Below are 20,653 nucleotides of genomic sequence, written 5' to 3'. Positions count from 1 at the left end.
TGCGCACCACTTGGCGTCTGTTTCCCTCGTCTTCTGTCTGCTTCTATATATGCCAATGCATTCTTATACTATATTGGCATAGACAGTGGACGGAAGGGCAAAATCTATTTCAAAGTGGATGCAATCTTATGATTAAAGCCTTACCATCTGCCAGCGTTTAGCAGAGTGTCAGGCACATAGTAAGCAATTAATAAATGCTTGTAGACTGAACTGATTTTTCCTTTTCTATCATTGTCTACTGATGCCACACAACTAGAGACACACTATATTTTGGATTTATTTATCGGTGTACATGTTGTCTTCCCCTAGTATGGAGGTCTGGGGCTGTTTCAGTTTTTGTCTCTGTATCCCCACTTTGCATCTAGCAGGTACTTGATAGATGGTTGTCCTAGAGAATTCAATTAAAAATCCCTTTTCCTCTACAGAGGGAGTTGTGATTCACTAATCTGCCCTTGAACTCTATGGCCACATGCAAACTCATTGTGGCAATACAGCATCCAACAGGTGCTTAATACATGCTTGTTGAACTGAAATGAACAAGGGATTAACAAAACATAGCCTGACTCCAATTTACATCAATTATCACAATCATTGGAATGGATACAACCACAAGTAGAGGACTCAGAAGCTTCAAAGGAAAAAAAGATATGAAATTAGTAGGAAAATGTGATTTGTCTGAAGAAATTGAGCTATAGATGTACAGGGAACTCACTAATTAACTTAAATGCTTGAGACCCCGATCAGCCCACGGAACTGCCGGGTCTCTTGTTTGGTGCTGCTGCCTTCGCCGCCTACCTCACAAGACCGCGGGGTAGAGGACGAGGACCATACCGGAAAGAGACAGCCCCCTGCACCCAAACGGCTGCGATGTCGTCCTCGGCGGCGATTTACCCAGTCTCACGATGGGAATCTGAAGAGATCAACTGGAATAAATGGAAACATCTCTGACCTGAAGTATTGTGAACTCCCACCTGACCTCGGCAGATTGCCGGTAACATTTCAAAAAGGAAGCCAAAGTGAGGGAGAAGACAAACGCATTCCGTTACTGAAGGGGGTTTTTTGAGGTCTTTCCTCACACTCCAGTAAACATTGATATCAAAATCAACAACAATCTGCTGATTAAGAAGGTTTCAGAGTTGGTAACTCAGTCCAAACGAGAACACTTGACGGTGGGGGGCAATGCCAAATATGAAATTGTAGAAAAGTGTCACAAAGAGAATTCAGATATCCCCATTCTCTTCAGTCTACAACGTGTTCTGCTCGTTCTTGGCCTGTTCTACACCGGCTTCTTGCCCTTTGTGCCCTTCTGTGAGGAGTTTTTTGAAATTCCAATGCCTGCGAAGTGGATAGAGTACCGACCCTGGAGTCAGGAGAACCCGAGTTTAAATCTGACCTCAGATACTTTTACTAGCTGCGTGACCTTGGGCAAGTCACTTAACCCCAATTGCCTCACCAAAAAAAAAAAAATTCCAATGCCTCCTATAATATTGAAACTGAAGGAACCACAGAGCATATCAAGAAGTCAAAAGTTTCTCCTCTGGCTGGCTGACAGGTTGCTAATGAGGAAAGCCTTATTTGACCACCTCACTGCCTGAGGCATTCAGGTATATGTTTGGGTACTAAGAACATGAATACAAAAAAAGCTTTTGATTTGGAAGCAACTGGGATGATAGACAAAGCTTAAGGAATTTTTACACAATTATGCATGTCAACATAAAAAAGGCATTCGAAGAAGAGTAAGGAATATTCTTTTTTTCAGCATCACATAAATAAGCCCTTTCCAGAATGGTAAAAGATATAATCAATTGAGTTTCATTACCTCATTTTTAAGCCTGATTCGCAATGTAGAAACTATAATGTATATTTATTTTAAAGTATATTCCAGATTTTATGTTTGTACATGGTTTGTTTAGAAAGCTAACATTGATTGGGATAGAGCTGGTAGAAGATGAATAGGGGAAATCACGATTTCTGCATTCCACCTATTGTGGATCAAGATTTCTGCATTTGGGGCAGCTAGGTGGTGCAGTGGATAAAGCACCAGCCCTGGATTCAGGAGGACCTGAGTTCAAATCCAGCCCCAGACACTTGACACTTACTAGCTGTGTGACCCTGGGCAAATCTCTTAACTCCCATTGCCCCTGGGGGGGGGGGAGATTTCTGAATTCTATCTATTGCAAGCAATTTGCAAATCAAAGACTAACACTAATGGACTAAGTAAAATCCTCTACTTTGAAGCATCTTGACATTCACTGGGCTGAGAACAGTTAATCAGCAAAACTAAATTATTGAAAAACTTCATTCATTCTTTTTATTTCTGATCATGTTGCTAGTCTGCACTGTGAAAAAGAAGGGGCAGTCAAAAAAACAAAAAAAACCACAGTGATATAGTTTTCTGACAAGACACATTGTGATCAATAGTCTCATAGAAGTAATTGAAAATACCGCCACTTGACCAGAAACAAAATCTGTAGATTGAATTCATTTTTCTTTGGCTATTCTCATATACTTTTGTTAATAATGTTAGACTAATCTTTGAAGTCTTTTGGGGTGTGTGTATGTACATCTGTACATATGTACGTACCATCAACTCTGGGACTAACTTTGTTTTCATTGTAAACATTGCAAAGTAGACTTGTAGGTTATTATTGAGACTACAGCCTTTCAAGAATTGGAAGATTACAATTTGTGACAAGGCCTAATTGTATTTTGTGGGCCTATTTCTGGATGTACAAAACCACTTTGACTCTTCAGCATCTTCATTATGTTGAATAACTCCACCTGATCTGTATCCACTGTTTTGCTAACCAAGTAGTCCCTTTTGAGTGGTAGCTGGAAAGATTTCCCAACATTCCAAGACTCCCTCTCTCAGCCTTTCTTCAATAACTACGTGTAAATCTATTTCTAATCCTTTGGGGTATTTGTCATCAGTTGGGGTCTCTGACCACTAGTCAGCAGTAGACCATGCTTTATGGTAGAGCAGGTGAGATCTCGGACACTTGTCATTTGTAAACCATTTTCTCATGAAGTATAATCACTTTCTCCAATCAGGGTAAAAATAGCAGAAATAAAGTTTTACAAGGACAAAAAAAAAAAACCCAAAACAAAACTTAAATGGTTGCTGTTCCCTGTGAACTATTCAGCTCCTAAAGCTATAGAGGCCCACTTTGATAAAGGACAACATCTCAAAGACATGGCTTAATTTGCATGTATGGCTTAGAACGCATTTCCTCAACAAAGGTACTATTGAACTTAATGGCAGAGTAGCAGAATCAATCCTAAATTCTGCAGTTCGGATAATTTCAGTGGCTGTTCTAAAGAAATGTGACCAAGTGAGCCCCTAATTAATTTGACAACTCCAATCAATTTGTGGAGATTAAAGCATGTGATCCTTTGTCCAAAAGGCACCCCCATGGAAGTAGACATATGCCCATGACACCTTGTGGAGAGGACACGGGGAACTCTTCTGATTGTTTCTCAGTGAGGTACCTCCAAAGTGATTGGCAACTGAGTGGATAGGGCAAAGATGTTATCTGAAGAGCCACCCTTCCTCTAAAAATGAGCTGATTGGCTTTTGTTCCCTCTTTCTTAAGCTTCTGAACCAGAGTATACAAAAATGACCCTCCTTTTAGGCTAGAGAGAAAGGATTTCTTCTTCTTCCCTCCTCCAGGAGCATTTGATGGATAGTGAGGACTTAGGTTCTGCAGTAATGGACAATGTGGCCATAGAGTTCAAGGGCAGGATTACTCCTCTGTAAAGAAGAGGGGGGTTTGAATTGAATTCCCTAGGCAGGGAGATAACTGGAATCTATCCTTTTAGCCAGAGAAGGGCAATTTCCTGGGCAGTAACACCAGCTCACATCAATTTCTCTCCACATGGGAGAATTCAGGATTTGGCTTCCTAGAATGAGATTTCTTCAGCAACAGGCTTTGGGCAGCTAGATGGCATAGTGGATAAAGTACGGGCCCTGGATTCAGGAGTACCTGAGTTCAAATCCGGCCTCAGACAATTAACACTTACTAGCTGTGTGACCTTGAGCAAGTCACTTAACCCCAATTGCCTCACCAAAAAAAAAAGAATAACAGCAGCAGGCTTCTTGGAGAAAGAAGACAATTGTCAAGCAAAGGATGAAGCAGTACTAAAACCATGCGGTGGGTAGGGGGGTGGCTGGGAGAGGAGGAGAAAAAAAGATATGAAATTAGTAGGGAAATGTGATTTGTCTGAAGAGATTGATGTAGATGCACAGGGAACTTGTTAATTAACTTAAGTCCTTACAAGAAAAGTACAGAAAATGGAAACAAGGGCAGGTAACAGAAGATGCATCAAATAGTCCTTTAAAAATAGTGTCAGAGGTACTGAATCTCAGAATGAGCTGAGGCTTGGGTGGCAAGCTAAAAACAATGAAAAGGGTGGTAGGTTTGATTTTTTTTTTTGGTTAGCTCTGTTGAGAGACAAAGGAGGATCAAAGAAAGTAAAAGACCTTTGTATGGGGTGGATGGGATGACAAGAACTGAAAACAGAGAAGACAGAACTGCTCTGCTTTTATTTTCTTTCTGTTTTCTCTTCCAAGCAGAAAGACCTTTGCACTAGAAATGAGAGCAAATGACTAACAGGGAACTGATATCCAAGATCAGTTAAACAGTACGTAGTTGCCCATGATCAATTCAAGTCAATTCGCCCAGATGAACTACTCCATCAGGTCCTGAAAGAAATGGCAGATACTATTGTTGAGCTATTGTCGGTGATATTTGAAAGTTCATGGAAACCAGGAAAGGTACCAAAAGATTGGAGAAGTGAAGATGTCCCAATTTCCATAAAAGGGAAGAAGACTGTAAACTATCATCTTCCTGGGAAAATTCTAGAATGAGTCATTAAAGAGAATATTCGTGAACATGTAGAAAATTAAATAGGGATTGCAAAGAATAAATATGACTTCCTCAAGAACAGGTCATGTCAACTAACCTTATTCACTGATTGATCTACCTATTCATTTATTTATCTATTTCTTTGTGAGGACAAATTTACTAACAATCAGAGGAATGCTGTATATTTGACACAAACTTCAATAAAACATTTGATAAAGTATCTCCTACCACACATGTGGAAAATGGAGAGAGGTGAATTGGAAGATAATAAAATTAGATGGATTCAGAACTGATTGCATGGCCTGACTCTATCTCTGTCTCTGTCTGTCTTTCTCTGTCTTTCTCTTACTCTCTCTGTCTCTCCATCTTTTTCCCCTTCCTTCCTTTCTCCCTCTCTCTTTCTCCCTCTCTCTCTCTCTCTCTCTCTCTCTCTCTCTCTCTCTCTCTCTCTCTCTCTCTCCCTACCTTCCTTTGTCTCTGTCTCTTACCATCTCTGTGTCTCTCTCTGTCTGTCTCTCTCTCCCCACACCCTCACAGCTCCTAAAAGCAGTAGCCTGCATAAGGTGAGGATCTCACCAGGTCAGAGGAACAAAGACACTCTCCTCCATGTAATTGTTTTTATCCCCAAAATATAGATCCCAAGTCAGCTCTAGGAGTAGCTTAGGAAATTGTCAAGAAGAGGTCTACATGATTTTGAGCTAGATGTCGCTAGGCTGTCCCCTTCTCCTAGTTTATAATCCTGTTTTTCTAGACTTTCCCCCTTTTAGCTTTGTTTTCCTTCTCCCACTTAGTTAAAGCCTTTGGGGTACTGCTTCATTCTAGAACTTTGTGAGCATTCAGGTCTTGGTACTGTAAGGGGTAAAATTCTAGCTAGTCTGTCTAAAATATCTAATGAGTGGTCGCCAATAAATTATAAGCTTTAGCAAGAGTTAGGCTTTTAAGCATTTATTAAGGAGAATAAGAATTTGGTGAAGAGAAAGAGAAAGAGACCTAGAATTCACCTATCTATCTCGGGGAGCTACAGTTCTGCTCCGCTCTCCATGAGAATCCTGGCAAAAGAGAGTGAGAGAGCCAGGCTCACCCCCTCTTCCTCCCACAAGCAAATGTCACTTCCTGATGCCAAAGAAACGCCACATATCTTGCCCTCAGGTGCCTTCTCCTCATGGCTGAGCTTTCCTATAGTAAGTCTCCAGCAGGTGGCGGCATTCCAATCGTTACAGTACTATTGGCATCAGGGTCTGACCAAAACCAACTACAGTCCTCAAATTTTCAGATGATATACAGGTAATAGAAACACCTAACACACTGCATGGTAGAGTCAGGATCCACAAAGATCTTAGGCTGAAGTGTAAAGCTAAATCCAATGAAATGAAACTCAATAGGGGGAAAATGTAATGATTTGCATTTAGCTCCAAAAAAAAAAATCAACTTCACAGATATAAGATTGGGGTGGCATGGTTAAATACCAGTCATCCTGAAAAATGATCTAGGGTTTTCTAGGGGTTGCAAACTCAATCTGAATCAGTAGACTGAGGAGACCACCAAAGCAACTGATATAATTTTGAGCTGTGTTAAGAAAAGCACAGATTTAAAGGGGAAAGGACCTATTTGTACAAAAATATTTATAGCAGCTCTTTTTTGTGGTGGCTAAGAATTGGAAACCAAAGGGATGCCCATCAATAGGAAAAGGCTGAACAAGCCATGGAATATAATTGTAATAGTATATTATTGGCTATAAGAAATGACAAGCAGGGTGATTTCAGAAAGACCTAAAAACACTTAAATGAACTGATATGTAGTGAAGTGAACAGAACCAGGAGAATGTTGTACGCAATATTGTTTGATGAAGAATTGTAAATGACTTAGCTATTCTCAGCAATCCAATGATTCAAAACAATCCCAAAGGACTAATGATGAAGGATGCTATCCACCTCCAAAGGAAGAACTGATATTGGTGGAACATAGACCAAAGCATGCTATTGTTTATGTTCTTTCTCTTTTTTCCTTTTATTCAAATCTTCTTACACAAAATGCTTATATGAAAATGTTTTACATAATTACAGTCTTGGGGGGGAGGGATAGAATTTGGAACTCAAAACTTTAAATAAAAATGTTTTAAAAATTTAAACAAGAAAAAAGAAAAACATAGCTTCTCTGAATAGAGGGATGATGATCCCACTGTACCCTGCCCTCTTCAGGCTTTATTTGCAGTATTATATATTTTGTTCTGAGTGCCACAGTTTAAAAAGGACATTGATAAACTGGAGAGTGTCCAGAGAAGAGCAGTCAGGGTGGTACCAGGTATTGAGTCACGTCAAATGAAGATGGGTTGAAGGAATCAGGCATGTTTGGTTTGAAGAAGAGAAGGCTCAGGGAGCATAGTTGCTATCTTTAAATATATGAAAGCCTGACGTGGACAAGGGGTTTAGCATTTTTTTGTTTAGCCTGAGAGGGCAGAAACAAGATGCGGGGAATCCCCTATTCCTCCTTGGGGGAGCTGCGATGAGAAAATGTAGCCCAGATGTCATTAGACAATTAGGGCTGTAGAAAGGTGGAGAGTGATACCTTTAAAGAGGTGATGAGGTCCTCTTCTCTTGAGGTCATGGAGAAGAGGCTGAATCACCACTTCTCAAGTATGTCCTAGTAGGGATGATTTTCACGCATGGAGTGGACTAGGTGGCTGCTAAGGCCGCCTCTCAACTGTGAAATTTGGTGATTCTGTGAAGAGATCTCAAACTTTCCAACATGACTATTGCTGTGAGTCCCTCTGGCAAGGGGCCCACAGCCCCTTCAAAGTATACTCACAGTATGGGAGGAGTCTAATGGGCTATTTGAGTGCTGTTTGTATTTCTCTATCTGATCATGGGCTTCTATCAGTCCTTTGCGTCTTAATAATTTTCTATGAAGTCCCATTCCTGATGTGTTGTTAGTATGCTGAATGCCTGAACAGCTGTTAGAGCTCTATTATTCCCTTTTTTTTTTTTTTGGTGAGGGAATTGGGGTTAAGTGACTTGCCCAAGGGTCACACAGCTAATAAGTGTTAAGTATCTGAGGCTGGATTTGAACTCAGGTCTTCCTAACTCCAGGGCCAGTGCTCTATCCACTGCTCCACCTAGCTGCCCCTCTATTATTCACTTTTAAGTAAACCTAAACATGAGCTACATCTAAGCTTTATTTTGGAGTATTTCCCCTCTAGCATGGAGGTGGGAGTAGGGGGAAAGGTAAAGAGGACAAAAATCAAAGAAAGAAAATTTCTTCCTTTGGTTCAGGCTTCCAATATTAAACCCATTTTTTGTGTGTGTGTGTGAACATGGGATCCTTAGAGTGCCCAGGGATATGGATAATACAAGTAATTATCTTCAAAATACAGAAATCAGGACAGCTAGGTGACACAGTGGATAGAGCACTGGCCCTGGATTCAGGAGGACCTGAGTTCAAATCCAGCCTCAAACCCTTGACACTTACTAGTTGTGTGACCCTGGGCAAGTCACTTAACCCCAATTTCCTCACCAAAAAAACAAACAAACAAACAAAAACAAAATACAGAAATCATCATTTCTGATAAAATATAGAATTCTCAGTAATTTATTATAACTGATTTTTTTATTTTTTGGAGTCAAGTAAAAATATGAATCTAGGAATAAGATATTTGATTTAGGAAACACTTTAATATATTCACTTTGCAGAAAGTATTTTAACATTTCCAAGGTTTCCGGTCTAGTCTACTAGATTTGGGGCAGCTAGGTGGCACAATGGATAAAGCACCAGCCCTAAATTCAGGAGGACCTGAATTCAAATTTGACCTCAGAGCCTCAGACGCTTGATACTTACTAGCTGTGTGACCCTGGGCAAGTCACTTAATTCTCATTGCCCTGCTGTATTGTAAAAGATTCGAGATTTGCGAGGTATAATAAGCACACTCACACTTCTAGAGTTACAAGAACTTTATTAATTATAGGATAGTGCATTAGACAAGTACAATAAGTTTCAGAAGCATAGAAATAGAGAAACAAAGACACAATAACAATTCCAATCACAACTACAGTAATAAAAGGCGTATATCACCAAATCAGGGAAGCACCAACATCTGGATTTCAAACTAGGAAATCCCGGTTCACAGCTTCCAGAGTTCTGACTAGGAAAGGTCCTGGGCAGAAGGTCTTCTCCAGACAGGTTAGATTCCAAAGACCACTTTCCCAGTGAAGACTTATATACCGTTTTAAACAAAGAAGACATTAAAGTCAGCTGCTTGCTTAACCACCAGTAATATTTACTTCCTTCCTTAATGGCCAGCCAAACCCATGAGATAGGAAGAACATCCTGCTTTGGCCAGAATACATTTATCTTTTTCCCGAACTTCTGCACAGTTCTGTTTTGTTCCAAGGAGGCAGGCCAGGCTTTCGAGGAAGAAAATAAACCTATCAATCATCCTGATTGATTCCAAAAAACGAAAGGGTCCCAACAAGTCTATATTCTCATGAACAGGAAAGATCTTCCTGATTTCATAATTAGCCCCTCACTGGCAAAGAAAAAAAAAAGAAAAAAAAAGAATCTAATAGATTTTTAAAAAAATAAATTGGAAGCAAAATTTCAAAAGTTCTATTTAATCTAATAGATTCCATTAGATTGTTGTCTCATACTGTTTATTGATTATTAATGGGCAAGAAAGACAATATGACATAGTATTTCGGGAACTAGGCTCAGAGTCAAGAAATCCTGGGTTCAAGTCCCAACTATGAAACATCTGTATGAATCTGTATAAGACACTTAAACTTTCATAACCTCTAGGAAACTCTCTAAAAAATATAAAATCTAGAACAGTTGGTGATCTGCCTTAATAGAGCGATTTTTTTTTTTTAGTGAGGCAATTGGGGTTAAGTGACTTGCCCAGGGTCACACAGCTAGTAAGTGTTAAGTGTCTGAGGCCAGATTTAAACTCAGGTACTCCTGATTCCAGGGCCAGTGCTCTATCCACTGTGCCACCTAGCTGCCCCTATAGAGGGAATTTCTTATCTGATCGAAAATAAACAAACAAAAACCAGTCAATCCATATAGCTAGTACTTCAATATCTGCATCTGGGCCAGATTTTGCAGATTGACTGGGTTTGGCTCAGAATTGAGCAAAAGAAAACAAGGTTTGGATAGCCTTTGGAAATTGGACAGTTCTTTTAATGAGCCCAGTCTTCTCTCTGAAACAAAGGACCATCTTTTTACCATCAATATTCTTTTGTTGATGTTGTGAGCTATGGTATGATGCAGTCTTCAAAAAGAATCACCCAAAGTGCAATGTGTAGGGGCATATGGCAGATGTGGAGTAGTAGTAGTAATGTGTTACAAATTAGAAAGAGGCATGCAGCAGAAGCCATGTAAAGTATATCACTAGAGAAATGCATAACCAGAAAGAAGAATGAACTACCCATGTGGCAAAAGCAAGGGATATCCAATGGACAATCTGATCCAATGCCATGACATGACAAGAGGACAGAAGAAGAGACCCTACACATTGAAGGGATCCTCTATGGTGGATTCATGGAAGGACATGGAAGAGACCAGCACAAAATAGACAGGAACAGGTAGATTATGAGATGAGAGAATACCCAGGTCACAGATCCATCAGAGTATTAGAATATTGTCATGTGTTTTTTGAAATAATTACTATTGCTATTGATGTCAATTTTAGGTAAGCATATTATTTTATTAATATTATATACCAGTAAAGGGTTGACAATGTGTCTCCCTAACTTTTCATCGTCTCAGGCTGTGTGGTAGAGAAAGCAGGGAGAGAGCTTCAACATGCCAGTTAGCAGCGCAAACAGAAGAAAAGTCCCAAAAGACAGAAAGACAGCATGCGGTCTCAAAGAGACCCAAAAGAGTTCAGAAGACCTACAGGAGATATGCTATCCTAAAAGAGAGAGTCAAGACAGTCTCTAAAACTCAAAACCTCTAATGACATCTTCAGAGATTTTATATCCTCTTTTGATAGAGGCAGGTCATTATACATTGATCAAAGCTAATTGGTGAGCATCATTCAATTGCATTGGTTGACATTTGGAAAAAAAATGCAAAAGACCCTCACTCAAGTTGCTTAAGGCAAAGTCCATTATTTAGGTGTGGTTTGGTCTCATCTGTCCTTCACTTAGCTAGACAAAAGAATTATTCTTCATTTCTTTTGTTCCCCTGGACTTTCTAGAGGGGGTTGGGGGGGAGAAAGGACTGAAAAACTAATTCTCTGGGTCCCCCCAAGAAATACATTATTAATCATTATTTTGGGGGCAGCTAGGTGGTGCAGTGGATAAAGCACCAGTCCTGGATTCTCCTAAGATTCTCTTCCAGAGCCCTTAGCTAGGGAGAAAAAAAAATGCCTCCCTCCACCAACAAAGTCCGACAGGGAAGGTGTATGCTCTTCATTTCCCTCCCCACCCACACAATGTGCCAACCACTGTTCCTCCCTGTTTTGCACCTTCCTGGTCACAAATTGTTGTTTGTCCTTTCTTGAAAAGGACCAGTGACATCCAGAGGATGGTGTCTTGACCTGCAAGTCATTCGGATTTAAATGAGGCAGAGCTGTGCAGTCATCACCCTCCAGAGTCATCAGAGTCTAGTGGCAAGACATAGGACAAGATCTCTGGCAATGGTCCAGGATGCAGTGGGAGACCTTGGCCTTTTGAAGTTAAGGTCTTTCCCAGCTCTCAGTTTGTATAAAGCAATGCCCATTCAGTGATTAAAGGCTAGATAAGAATCAAGGCAAAAAATGGCCTAGTTTGCCTTCATAAAAGAATCAGTCTGAGAGGGTAAAACCCTCAGAGTTTCCAGCCAGAACCAGTGACAAATAATGAAGCATATAAGGCAGGGCAGTTATGATCAAATGTTTATCAGAGATAGCATTAGTACTAATTAAAACAGAGATGAAAACAACTCTAAAGAACGTGAAAAACTTCGATTTAGCATACATTTTCTTGGAGAGCAACGGGGGAAGGTAGGAACTTTACCACCTAGTACTTATAGTACCTACTTTCCTACACTGAAGTTCTGCAATGACCAGAGACTCAGACATCCTCTCCTTGCCCCTGTCCCATGTAGTCACCAATGTCTTAGGTGTCTGAGGCTCACAGAGCTCTGACAGTAGCCACATGCCAGTCGTGACCCCTCAACACAGCCCCATAGTTGGTACAAATTCTTATTCCATTTTTCAGATCATCTCATGCACTACCTGGGATGCACCCCCTTTGGAGACCACAGGTATAGGGAGCTCCTGGTTAACAAACTCCCTCTACCAATACAAATCAACAATGGTTCTCCAATTTATAGGTTTTGAAAGTTGCCTGGGATGATAGGAGATTAAATTACTTCGATGAGGTCAAGCAGCAAGTAAGAGTCAGAGATGTGGCTTGAACACAGGTCTTCCTGACTCTAATGCCAGCTTTTTATTTATCATGCTACTCTGTCCCTCATGAAACACATGACAGAACATGAAACCAACTTAATTTTATAAGTTAAAAAACACACAAATAAAATCATTGCAATTAAAATTCAAAGAAAATATATGGAATGGAGGAATATTTGTGTTATCCATCTCTGATAAAACACTGAAACCTAAAATGTGAATTTGTTTTGCTTGAGTATGTTTATTTGCTATAATGATTATGCTTTTCTTTCTTTAATGGGTCTGGGAGTTAGGAGTGGACTTTATAGTGAGAGAGGAGGCCAAAAGAAAAAGAAGATAGTACTTTAGAGGGAAAGGAAAGAAGGAAAAAGGAAGGGAAGGAAAAAGGAAGGGAAGGGAAGGGAAGGGAAGGGAAGGGAAGGGAAGGGAAGGGAAGGGAAGGGAAGGGAAGGGAAGGGAAGGGAAGGGAAGGGAAGGGAAGGGAAGGGAAGGGAAGGGAAGGGAAGGGAAGGGAAGGGAAGGGAAGGGAAGGGAAGGGAAGGGAAGGGAAGGGAAGGGAAGGGAAGGGAAGGGAAGGGAAGGGAAGGGAAGGGAAGGGAAGGGAAGGGAAGGGAAGGGAAGGGAAGGGAAGGGAAGGGAAGGGAAGGGAAGGGAAGGGAAGGGAAGGGAAGGGAAGGGAAGGGGCATTTAAGGACTTTTTCAAAAGCACAAAAGAGAACAGAAGGAAGTAGAGAATGAGATGGAGATAACCAAGACAACTTTGAAAGTAACATGTTGAACAATCCTATTTTTCTGTTCTACTTTGTATATGGAAATAATCTCTTTTTTTGGATGTTTATTAACTTGAAAAAAATTAATTTAACAAAATAAAAGGCAACTAGGTAGTTTGGTAGATAGAGCACTGGGCATGGATTCAGGAAGACCTGAGTTCAAATCTGACCTCAGACACTTACTAGCTGTGTGATGCTGGACAAGTCATTTAACCTGTTTGCCTCAATCCACTGGCTAATGAAATGGCAAACTACTCCAGTATCTTTGCCACTAAACCCCATGGACTGCATCATCCAGAAGGGCACAAAGAGTCTGACACAACTGAACAACTGAACAACAACAACAACAACAACAAACCCCAATAGCAATAAGGCAACCAAAAGAAATTTTGGGGACATAATTAACAAAGTACTAAGAGGAAAAAAATGTGTTAACAAAAGAGAGATGATTTATGAACATAGTATACTATTTTCAAAAAATAGAAAACCATCAAGTAAACCAAAAACAAGTACAAAAAAAGAAATTTTGAAAGTGAGATGAGAATTAGATAAAATGGGGCACAACAGATAACAAATTCTAAACAATATTAAAAGCAATTTATTTTAAGACTAACAAAAGTATTAATCGTAAGCTAATCTGATAAAAAAGGACAGAGGAAAATAAAAATGAACAAAATGCAATCACAAAACATAGAGAATAAATAAAAAGAATGATCAGTGCCCTGTACACATAATTATATAATAGCAAAACAGGATTTACAGGAAATGGATTATTATTTACAAGACACAAATACATAAACTTTTAAAAACTCAAATAGAGACTTTAAATAAAATTATCTTTAAAAAATGAGATTGAACAAACTATAATGGAAACACTCTCTGGTCTAGATGGATTTACAGGTGAATTATATTCAATGTTTAAAGAACAATTAATTTCCAGTCACACCAATTGTCATCAAAAATTATGAAAGAGAAAACTCTACTGAGCTCTTCTTATAAGTCAAATATTGTCAAAATGCTAAATCAGTGAGTAATAAAACAAAGACAACTGTAAAGTGATATCACTGAAAAATGAAACAAAAATATTTAACAATATTTTAGCAAAAATACGACAGCATTATATACAAAAAATTATATACTCTGACCAAGTTGGCTTTATTCCAAAGATGCAAGAATGGTCTATTATTAGGTAAACAATTAAAACAATTCATCACATTAAAACAAAAGAAAAGAAATTACATGGATTTATCAACAGATGCCCGAAAAACCGTTGACAAAGTATAATGCTAATTTTTTTGCTAAAAACCCTGCAAAGTAGAGGCACAGAAAAAGCCATCCATTTTAATAGGGTAATACACATTAAAAATGAGAATAACCATACATATTTATGTGTTTGTTTATATATGTATATAGTATGTGTGCATAGATACACACATGTATATATAAATGTGCACCTATAAATAAAGACATGTATGTATATAACAAAATATATACAAACTATGTATGTGTGTATGTGTATTATACGATATTATGTGTAATAGATGATAAAATATAAACTTTCCCAATAAATTCAGGGAAAAGAAGTTGATAATAATGATGGTAAGGAGAGAATTTGTACTTGGCAATAGTGATCAAGGAGTATTCGGACTTCTACTCCTGGACCAGGTATTAGGGAGTATGACATAGCTTGTATTGGAAATAATGGGTAGGAACGCAGTACCATCTGGGAAAAGGCAAGTCCTTTGAACTCAAAAATGTTGAAGTGTTTTGCTAATTATGAAATGGTAGGTCCTAAGAGCACAGTGGCATTGGAGGGGTAGGGTTGATGGATGAGAATCAAAGAATGGGAGGGGAAGTCACAGGCTCATAGATTTAAAGTTAGTGGTGTATGTAGCAAACTGCCTCAGTTTACCCAAATAACTCGAGGAGACCACCAAGTCAAGCAGAGACAGATTTATTACATTCCCATAGGAATGGGCAAGTTCAATACCTGAACCGCGCCAGCTAATACATGCCTTTACCTTATATGGGAATGTTGGTCAGAGAGGAAGTCCCCACGCACACTAGGTCTAGCTCACAATCTAACATCCAATCCTGTCTCACCCAGGGTGCATGTTCAGCTCTTGATCAATGTATGGAGACATGCAAACGTGTTCCAGGAGCAAGGGGGAAAAGGGGAGGGGGAACAAGGTCAAACCAAAGGAAGAGGAAACAGGGGAGTGACAGTCAGATGTTTCAGATCTCACAGTTCCCACTGACTCCCCTCTCCGGGCCCCTGTCTCTAAAGATATTCAACCTGAATAACAGGAAGAGTCACTCAGGTGCTTCAGCATTGTTAAGGATGACAGGGTTAAAATTTATCTTTGGTTATGTTGGGAAGTCAAAGAAATAGAATAAAGAATAAAAGAATAACACATTGTTGGGACCCTAGGGCCAAGGGGATTCTGCTCTGAGAAAAAGAGACATGTCACTTAACATCTGGTCTCAACTCAATTGCTGCATCCTGTGCCGAGCCCCGTCCTTTCTTCTTGAGTCCTGAGTATTGAATTGGTGGGCTAACTCCCTGACCCACTCAACAGGGACTGGGGTTCTGACACATGATGGATTGCAGACAAAACTAATATGTAGCTGACAAGTGGGGAGACTGAGCAGAAGTAAAAATACTGTTAATTGGCAATAAAACTTAAAGGAGACAGTGAGAATTTGACAAGCAATAAACTTCTAAACGAACTATACTGGGGCAGGGCTGGGTACCTTCCAGACCCCATCCTCAGAGTTTAATCTGACTCAAATCCATAATCATATCATACAGTGGTGACCTTTGAGAGTCCAACCCCCTCTTTTATAGATGAGGAAACTGAGGTCCAGAGAGGTCAAATGTCTTGCTCAGGGGTCACTCATGGGGCAGGATTCCTCCCTAGGTCCTCTGGAGTCCAAGTCCAGTGTTCTGTCTGTTAGATCACGAAGGGGATGGATTACACTTGGGCACCCAGGGTTTCAGTATCATCCAGAAGAGTAAGAAGGATCAGGCATTTTCTAACCTTAAGGGTTATCAGGGTAGAATAGCAACAGATAGCTATTAGCTTTTCTTAGATAGCTATAGCAGATACCTGCTATAGTAGAATAGGTCTCCTCTGTTATAACTAGGAAAGGTTTGCTTGTTAGGGAAATGGGGAGAGTGATGTTTGGAGATAAATATGATGTCAAAACTGTAGGCATAAGTACAGTTTGAAAACACTTATAAAGGAATTTTCTTTTGGGTAATATGATTAGAGAATGTATCTGTATTTTTACATTGTTATATTGATTAGTAATCTAATCCATACTTAGTATGTATTTAGCACATCTACCCCAAGCCATTCTAATGCTATAATAGAAATCTTGTTGAGTGTCAGGAAGGACAAAGAGAACAGTGTTTGATTTTTCAAAAGTGGTTTGGGTTTTAGCAAAGTTGATGTGTCAGTTTCTCTTTAAATCTCTTATCTCTTTACCATTTAGTCACCTTGATTAAAAGGAGACATAACCAATATTGATGAAAAGAGAAAGCACAATCAAAGACGCAGATAAGCAAATAATTAAACATAAATAACTTTTAATTACACTCACTTAATAAAGTTAAGGGATAATGTCAGGTGCCAAGATCACTTTGTCAAATCATAGGGCAAATTGAGGGGAAGGGAGACAAGGAAGGAATGCAGAACATTTTGAAAGATGAATGTCCAGGCTCTAAAACCTAAATGAATAAAATATGTCTTTTCTTCAGTATGGGTCTCAAATATTCCTTTGGTTTCCTGAACTAGCAAATCTAAAACACAGAATCCCCAATAAATCTCAGAGCATATTAAAAAGGTCAACTTCTTGAATGACTCCCTGTATATAGGTATTTGACATGTCTGAAGATAGCCCTAAAAGATAGCTTCCTCATTGGCTAGCAAAGTAACCCGGCTTCCCAGAGTGGCCAGGCCTGCAGGTAACCTTCCATAGTTCCAGCTCTGGGGAATTGAAGGTATTGACTCCTTTGAACTACAATACTAGAAAATGTCCACTGATTTCAGTTGACCATATAGTTTTTCTGAAGATCACTAGCCAATCCAACTTTTGCCTTTACATAATCCAAGGTCACTTGGTCAATATGTGTCTACTTAATCTTGTGCTAACACCACTGTGAGGTAGGGGTTTGCAAACATGTGGCACCTACACAAAAATTCACCAACATACACAGACAGAAGATTTGATAGTATGTCAATTGCAGGAAAGAAATACGGATTGGGTTTAAGCAGGGACTGGTCATTAAAACCCCAAATGGTCTTGAAGTTATAATCTCACTGGGGATATTTCCAACATCCATACAATCATTTTATGTTTAAGTTATCAGGAAAATCTACTCAAGAAAATGGCTGGTTGGACTTCTAAAATGTCTCTTGTTGCCTTGAACAAACAGGCTGTAATTTTAATCTAGTTTTTTAAAAAGTCAAGCTATTGTAGCAGATAAGTTTTATGATCCTTTTTTATTACTATAGGGCTACACCAAAAGGCAGCAAGAACAGTTAGCATTTACAGCAGGTCTTTTGTGTTTTCCAAGCATTTAGCAATCATTAATTGCTTTACCATCCCTGGGGGAGTAGATCTGTTATCATCCCAGGGTCACAGAGGGGGGAAAAAACTAGACAAACTGAATCACTCAAAAATTCAGTAATTGTGAAGTAAAGGTAATCACAGTGTTAAGGATTGGAACAAAAAAAAGTTTTTATCATTTAGCTATTGTGCTGGTCAGGAAGAAAATCAGTCTTCTAACAGGGACTGAAAAACATTGCCCTTGCAAACCAAAGAGTCACATGATTTAAAGCTGGAAGGAAGTTAGACATTTTCTTATTATTTAAACCACTTGTTTTTAATCATTATGTCAGAGGCTCCATTGTGACATGAAAAGCCCGAGTTACACTCGGGGTTCCTCTCACTTCTTTGACTTATTGTCCCCACGAAGGGGATCTGGGTATTTTAATATCTGGAACTCCCCAAGAGGAGTAAACAGTGGTATCAAACTCACACAGAAAGAGGGCCACTAAATCATATACAAGGAACTTTGCAGACTACATGTTGACCTAGAAAACTATATATTAATATTACCTATGTTTTATTGTATTTTTGCCCCAATTTTTCCCAATTTCCCAATATTTCCCAATTTTATTGGTTGGACAGCAGGGAGTGTTGTGGAGACTTGTGTGACACCTCTGTCTTATAATAACCACACAATTCTACAGAGCATAAAGTTTTATCTATAAGTTAATAAAAATAGCCATACCTCACATGAGTCTTTTGACCAAGGCAGTGGTGGCAATCAATAGGACAATGGACAGAGATTCAAGGAAGACAAATTCACATTCTGCCTTAGACACTTACTAGAGCTATGTGACCTTGCTTAGCCTCTTTCTGCCTCAGTTTCCTTATGTGTAAGAGAGTGATTACAGGCTTATTGCAAAGATTGCACAACAAAATGCATCTAAAGGCTTGTTTCACATTAAAGCACTTTATAAATTGTTGTAATTGCTCCTCCAGAGATCTGTACTATCTTAGTGATTTATAACAGTATAGCTCAAAGAGGAGAGGGATGCTATTGGGATTTTTTTTTTGCGGGGGGGGGGGGGGAGGTGTTAGGTAGTTGGGGTTAAGTGACTTGCCTAGGGTCACACAGCTAGTAATTTCTTGTTTTGTTTTGATTTTTGTTTTCTGGCTATTGGGATTTGATCCCCCAAATCCATGTTCCCCTACAATCTTTTACTTCTATTCTGTCTTGATGTCTTCTTACAGCTCCCTGTCCATTCCCCAATTATGCCACCAGACCCTCCTCCCTCCTGATGTTCCTTCCCCATCTCTTTTCCTTATCTACTCCTCTCATGCAGTTCTCCTCTGCTCCCAGCAGGTGGCAGCACTCTAGGTACCATTGCTGTCTTTCCCAGCCCCTTCTCGCTGTTATCACTAAGCGTACTTAGTTGTTTGCTCGTTGTAATTCAGCTCTCTTCCAGCGGATGGCACCGAGTTCTTCAAATTACCCGAGCAAGCCGCTTCTAGAGGAGCTAAGTAAGGCACAGCATCCGCTCCTCCGGAGCTGGGAACCTCCCAGCACACACCACGGAGGGAGAAGGAGGTGTAGACATGTAGACACATGAAAAAGAAAATAGTTTCTCGAATTGGGGTAGGAGGAGAAGAAGGGAAGGGGGAAAGGGGAAGGAGTTCCTTTGAAAATACATTTGTTATGTAACCCAGTTACTAGACAAAAAAAGAACATGCTTAGAATAGGGATTTAAATGCAATAGGGAAAAAGAGTTTAACCTCGTTCAGTGAATGGTTTGCAGTGTCCAGAGCAGTAAGGGACAGCTAGCTGGCTCAGTGGTGTAGAGTGCTGGGCCTGGAGTCAGGAAAACTCATCTTCCAAATCTGCCCCGTGGATACCTACTAACTGTGTGACCCTGGGGAAGTCACTCTACCCTGTTTGCCTCAGTTTCCTTATTTGTAAGATAAGCTGGAAAAGGAAATGGCAAACTACCCCGGTATCTTTGCCCAAGAAAACCCCAAATGGGGTGGTGAAGAGTCAGGCATGCCTGAATAACAAATGTACCCCCAGGTCCCATTTTTAGCAACCTTTTATGTATTATCTTTCTCCATTATAATCTAAAGGACTTTCTTTTGGTGTATATTCCCAGTGCTTAGCCCAGCACCTGGCAAGTAGAAATGCTTGACAAATGTCCAGGGCAGAAAGAACTAATCAGTGAGAAGTTCTCAAAGGTTTCAGCAGGAGAAGAATGCACAGCAAACAATAAAACCAAGTTTGGACCTTTTTACAGTATGTCAACTGTAAGAATTACTGTAGATGTTCGTAGGCTCCTAGCATCATAGATTTAGATCTCGAAGAGACGTCAGAGACATCTAATGCAACTTTTTTTTTTATGATAAAGGAATTGAGGCCCAGTGACTTTAAATAAGTTGCCCAATGTCACTCTAGAAAAATTAAGACCTCAACTGTGGTCCTCTGATTTCAAAAGTGTGTATGTGTGTATGTATGTATGTATGTATACACATATATGCATATGGGTATTTAGCACAATTGGCAAGGGTGCCTTCAAAGTTGGACTTGCCTAACTTAAGAACAATGTTCAAGGGTCTAGTTAGGAAAGTAAACAAAGTTTAAAAGAGAGGCAGGGACCCAGGAGCAAACTCACTTTATTGAATTCATAAGCCCATCCTTCTACTTCCTCCATGTTCTTTGAACAAACATAGAGCCCCAGACCAATGCTGCTAAATTGCAATTGAAGATCTTAGATCAGAAGAGCTTTCTTTCTTTGAATTTAGGGACATTCCTTCAAGTAAACTGCTTATTTTGCTTGATTTAAGAGATCCATCAGTTTTCCCTAGCTCTTCCTGATGCCAGAAATTCTCATTAGGTGGGGGAAAGACCAAAGGTCCACTTGGAGTTTGCCATTTCATACCAAAATCTTCCAAGGCCCACAGTTGCACATATTTTCTGTTTGTGAGCAAGTTGCTTAACTTCCCTGATACCCATTTTCCTTATCTGTTAAATGAGAGGGGTCAACTTGATGGCCTTGGAGGTCCTTTCTAGAACTATGGTTTTGTGAGTT

General features: G+C 39.7%; 1 pseudogene; it reads left to right on the top strand.

Annotated features, from left to right (window-relative positions):
- Positions 1 to 724: 724 nt before the first annotated feature.
- Positions 725 to 19,186, top strand: LOC122747476 (annotated as a pseudogene).
- The last annotated feature ends 1,467 nt before the right edge of the window (positions 19,187 to 20,653 follow it).

Source organism: Dromiciops gliroides, chromosome 3 (genome assembly GCF_019393635.1).
Source record: "Dromiciops gliroides isolate mDroGli1 chromosome 3, mDroGli1.pri, whole genome shotgun sequence".
NCBI classification, from domain to species: domain Eukaryota; kingdom Metazoa; phylum Chordata; class Mammalia; order Microbiotheria; family Microbiotheriidae; genus Dromiciops; species Dromiciops gliroides.
Note: the sequence above shows the minus strand (reverse complement) of the source record. Positions and strands in the feature narration are given on the sequence as shown.